The 5,295-nt window shown below is 35.9% G+C and overlaps 1 pseudogene; it reads left to right on the top strand.

Moving 5' to 3' along the window:
- Positions 1-3,626: 3,626 nt before the first annotated feature.
- LOC133337746 (eukaryotic translation initiation factor 3 subunit L-like) lies at positions 3,627-4,940 on the top strand (annotated as a pseudogene).
- The last annotated feature ends 355 nt before the right edge of the window (positions 4,941-5,295 follow it).

The raw sequence follows: 5,295 nt of genomic DNA on the forward strand, positions 1-5,295 counted from the left end.
ATCAAAATCCTCTGAAATGGAACGGGACTTTATTAATTGAACCGTATTAGAAATGTTTTCTGCAAAGAATCATGAACCATGATTCCAAATTACAGCCAACTCGTTTGGAAAATGCACCCAGGACCATTAAACACACAAAAAGGAGTTTCTTAGAAAAAAAAAATTCTCACCATTGCGAACTATACTTACCCAAAATAAAGGCGGGATTTAAGTGCGGCAATTTAATTGGGCGCCATATCAAAGTGTGTGTGTAAATTTTATCTCACATAACTTGAAATTCCAAAATGTCCATCACTTAAGTTGGAAAATACGTCTATGGCCTTTGAAATACTTTCAATACCGTCATACGTAATAATACCGGGATACTTATACAGGGGCTATTGCAAAGTATGGACTTGTATTGGTACATTTCTGCAAAAATCCTCTGAGTAATGAGAAATACCAAAATTTCTACAATATAGGCTGTAAACATGAGACAATTGCCGTATTTTATCTCGGAGTACTTGAAATACCGAAATTTCCATCACATCGGTTGGAATAGATTTTACACATATTGTGTAGAATCTACTCACGTCAGCGGGTTCTACAATACCGGATTGACCCGAGCCCAATATACAACATTTAACCCCGCACGTTGCTGTTCATACTTCAGTCAGTTTTTGCAATGTAATTGCAACGGTCCTCGAGGAAAAATAGATGAGATCGTGGACTTTATGAATCGGAAGAATATCTTGGTCACGGCGATGCAGGAAACCAAGCTCAATGAAAAGTTTAGCCTACATCATCGTGATGTACAGGAGATTGTGGAGATAAGGGCCTAGCATTTCTAATACAATACTCTATTTAATATAGGCCTATCTCGTATATATATATCGCCGATTAATAGCTGTCAACCGCGTTATTTGCCTAATATTAGATTCCTATGGTACTAGGGGATTTCAATGCTCACCATGAGTTGTGGCATTCCGTCCTAGGTAATGACCTGGTGACACAATGGTTATGTCTGGCGAAATGTGACATTCTCCCCTTATTCTGGTGGGGACATTCTCATGTACAGTGCAGAACGTAAACATTGTGTCACCAGGTCTGATCAATGGCGTCAAGTGGCAGCTCGAATGCATAAGCAGACCGCTCGATTTTATCATATCTGAGCGCCGCTCTTTCTATAACCATAGAAAAGCCAACTGGCAAGGATTCAGAGAGTTCACCAACCAGCGCCTCAGAGAACTTTCCATTCCTTCTGATGCACGGGTAGCACAAAGAATATTCCGTGAAATCATTGCAGTTACAGCCGATATATTTTTGTCAGCTGGTCGATTACCCGAAATTATTACCCTATTTTCCTAGCAGAATCGATCCTATTGCTCCTTTAATATATAGCCTACTATATAATATGTTTTGAGACATCCATTTTGCTCCGGGCTTGTATTGATCCTTTAAATATATTCTTCGGAGAATCCGCGCTTCTGTTACTTAAAAAAATATTCTCTAGAAACCCAATTTTTTATTTACCTCAATGTTAAAAATATATTATTACAAAAATTCTCCTTAATCCTTAAACAAATCATAGTTCTAAAAAATTGGTCTTTAAAAAGTCTAATCTTCTGATAGTATTAAACAAATATTCTTTGAGGTGAGGTGTCTCACCCATTAAAAAAAATAATGCAATATTTAATATTGAACATTAAGTGATATATGGTCACGTTGCTGAATATCTTTGTTCAGAAATTCCAAACATATTTTAAAACGAATTAAAAAAAGAACCAAGAACAAAAAAAAAACGTTTTGAAATTCATATAGAAAAGAAGAACCTTAATATAATTAAATTCAAATTTGTCAAAATATTTTTTTATTGACCTGATGGCAAGCAGTTTGTTTTCTTCGCTGTATATTTAAATTGCTAATTGTTGCTTCAATGAATTAATAAATTAATCACTTTCAGAGTTATTCTTGATATGCAAATGAACAATTTGTATTGAAACGAAAACAGTAGCAGATTTTTTATTTTCAGCCATGAAAGTAAAAGTTGAATCAAAAAAATATACAAATTTGAATTTTTATGCACACTTGATAAGAATTTAGCAAAATAAGATTATTATACGATTTATATAAAATAAACATAAAGCTCCGCTCCATCGAGTTGTGTGGGTGATAGCAGAGATTGAGAACATTATTAAGAATTCAAACTTAGAATCGATAAAACAGGTTTCAAATTTCTTCTTTAAAACTAATACTTATATAATTCTAGTTTTCGAATATATTGTTTCAAATTGTGCAAAATATGTATCCCTATTTTAAATTTTCTGTTAATTTTTTTCACCCACTAAGAACCTGGAAAGTGCCACGTTTTTCCCCCTTAAAAAAGGGGAAGTATCAAATTACAGCCACTTCGGTTGGAAAATATTAATAAATCCTTAAACCAACCGAACCTATATTGAAAATTTTAAAATTGCCCGAAAAGTTATTTGTTATCCTCTGAGAATACCAAATGTCAAATTTCTGCAACACAAACCTAAACATGAGGCGATTATATTCAAAATAGCACAAATAGTGCGGACATTTAATTGGGCGCCACATCAAAATGTGTATGTATTTTATTTTCAGAATATGAAATGCCAAAACTTCCATCACTTCGGTTGCCTCTATGGCTTTTGAAATACGTTGGATAAGGTGGGCTCTGTATATGTATATCTGTGGGCATACACAGAACATTTCAGAAGGTATTTCATCCAATGAGAACCGAGATGCCAATATATGGATTCACATTTAAAAGTTATTGCCTAGAAGTTTTCTTTTTCACCCACTTAGAACCCGGAATGTCAAACTACTGCCACTTTGGTAAGAAAATGTGCCTATGTCCACGGAAAATGTGACTAATATGGATGGAGAACTTTATAGGTCTTCCAATGTGTTCCTCAATCTAAAAATGCAAAATACCAAATGAAAATCCTTTGGTTTGGAAAATGCTAATAAATTCGAAAAAGGTCTATTCGATTGCAAAAATATGGACCTATATTGAAAAATTTATGCAAATATATTTAGTATCCTCTGAGAATACCAAATGTCAATTTTCTGAGGCGATTACATTCAAAATAGGGCGGATATTTAATTGGGCGCCATATTAAAATGTGCATGTATTTTATGTTCAAGGAACTTGAAATGTTCGCGAAATACCTTCGGTTGGAAAATGCGAATAAATCCTTCAAAATATCGAAACTCAGGACTGTTCCAAAACGAGATCTTTTCGAGGATATGACGCAGAGTGAAAATCTGGCCAATAGTTAACTTGACAGGCCTGTAGCCGTAATAATCTGACCACAAAATATTTTCAATGGCAAACACAAAAACAGCTGATTTTGGGCAAACAAAATTATTTGACAGCAAATAAAATTTGGCGTGATTTGCCCACAATGGGAACGCCGACTAGCAAACATTTTCCTTATTTTTGGGCAAACATTTATTTGCCCTTACAATATTTTTTGTAAGAGCAAACAAAGAAAATAACAGCTGATACATACATTGTTGTCAGCGTTGGCCGCTTGCATTATAGAGTTCGTTGTTGTTCTCTTTCTTATTTAATAATAAATCATTTTGCGTGGAATTTCTGTTATTTTGCATTAGAAAATATTTGATAACATCAAAATGTATACGGGAGAGGATTATGGCAATGTGGAATACTACGATAAGTACGCCCATACTGATGATCCACAATTGGATATGGCCTATGAACGCAATAGCTACTATCGCATGCCGGACAATGTGAAATATTTCTTGCTGAACTTTTACCAGGCCATTAAAGATGGCAACATGTTCGACATTCAGAATATGTACGAGAACTCCTTCCCACAAAACAGCGATCATCATTTCGACAAATCAGCTTGGTCCGATGAGGATTTTGTACAAGGAGTTTTACTATCGTCACATTCATGCTCGCATTCCAGACGGGCCAAAGTTGGTCCGTTCGTTCTTCAACTATTGTGGTTTCTTCAATTTGATTATCTCTTCGCAAAGTCCAGTTTTATTGGAATTGTCCGATATTTGGATGTGGGAATTGGTTGATGAGTTCGTTTATCAATTCCAAAATTTCGCTCAATACAGAACTCGTCTCACCGACAAAACCCAGGAGGAAATCCGTGAATTGTGTGTTAACCCCAGCAACGTTTGGAGTATTTTGTGTATCCTCAATTTCCTACATTCCTTGGTAGATATATCCAATATTAAGAAGAAATTGGAAACCATCTCTCAGGGCAATGGACGAATTGTCCTTCTACAAGATGTTGGGCTATTTCTCATTGTTTGGTTTGTTGCGTGTCCATTCGCTTCTGGGTGCCTACTATCAAGCCATCAAGGTCTTGGAACCAATTGAAATTCACAAGAAATCCCAATATTCCCACATCCCTGCATGTCAGATTTCCACATCCTACTACGTTGCTTTTGCCTACATGATGATGCGTCGTTATGCCGATGCTATTCGCACATTCTCCGACATTCTATTGTACATCCAGCGTTCCAAGCTATTGTACAGTACACGTTCATACCAGAACGATCAAATTAACAAGCAAGCCGAACAGATGTACCATTTGTTGGCTATCTGTTTGGTTTTGCATCGTCACTGCATCAATGAATCCATTCAGCAGGTGTTGCCTGAAAAGAACTACCACGACGCCATGGTCAAAATGCAATGTGGTGGCTTGGATGTGTTCAAATCGTTCTTCCTTTTCGCCTGCCCACGTTTCGTTAGCCCACCTGCTGCTGATGCACCCGTTGAAGATTATATCAAGGATCCCATGGAACATCAATTAATGGTATTCATGGATGAAGTGTGGCAACAAGCTGATCTGCCAACCACACGCTCATATTTGAAATTTTTGAATCTTTTCATGTTTTTTAACTATATTTATTCATCCAATACAATAATTTACGATGCTCCTCTTCCATAATTTCTTGGAAAATATCGAACAAATATTTTTTTTGTTTTTTGACAGTTTGATCAAACTGTTTTATTATGCAAGTATTTGCTTAAATGTGACCACAGGTCAAACATGTTTTCCCATTTCGTTATTTGACACTATGTGCCTGCTGTTTGAGCAAACAAAATGTGTCAAATATTTGAGTGCAAAGTGAACACAAAATAAAGAGTGCACAAATTTGACGTTTTTTTTGGCAAACAAAATAAAATACATTTGAGTCAAATATTTGCCTAGTGTCCAATAATGCCATTGACCATTGGCTTCAGTCGTTCACACAGCACGCTGGATATGCGATGGGAAGGAGACTTATTCCTCCATAGTTGGC

This window comes from Musca vetustissima, unplaced genomic scaffold (assembly GCF_032173495.1).
Source record: "Musca vetustissima isolate MV318-11 ecotype Yass unplaced genomic scaffold, APGP_CSIRO_Mvet_v1 utg156878, whole genome shotgun sequence".
Taxonomy (NCBI): Eukaryota; Metazoa; Arthropoda; class Insecta; order Diptera; family Muscidae; genus Musca; species Musca vetustissima.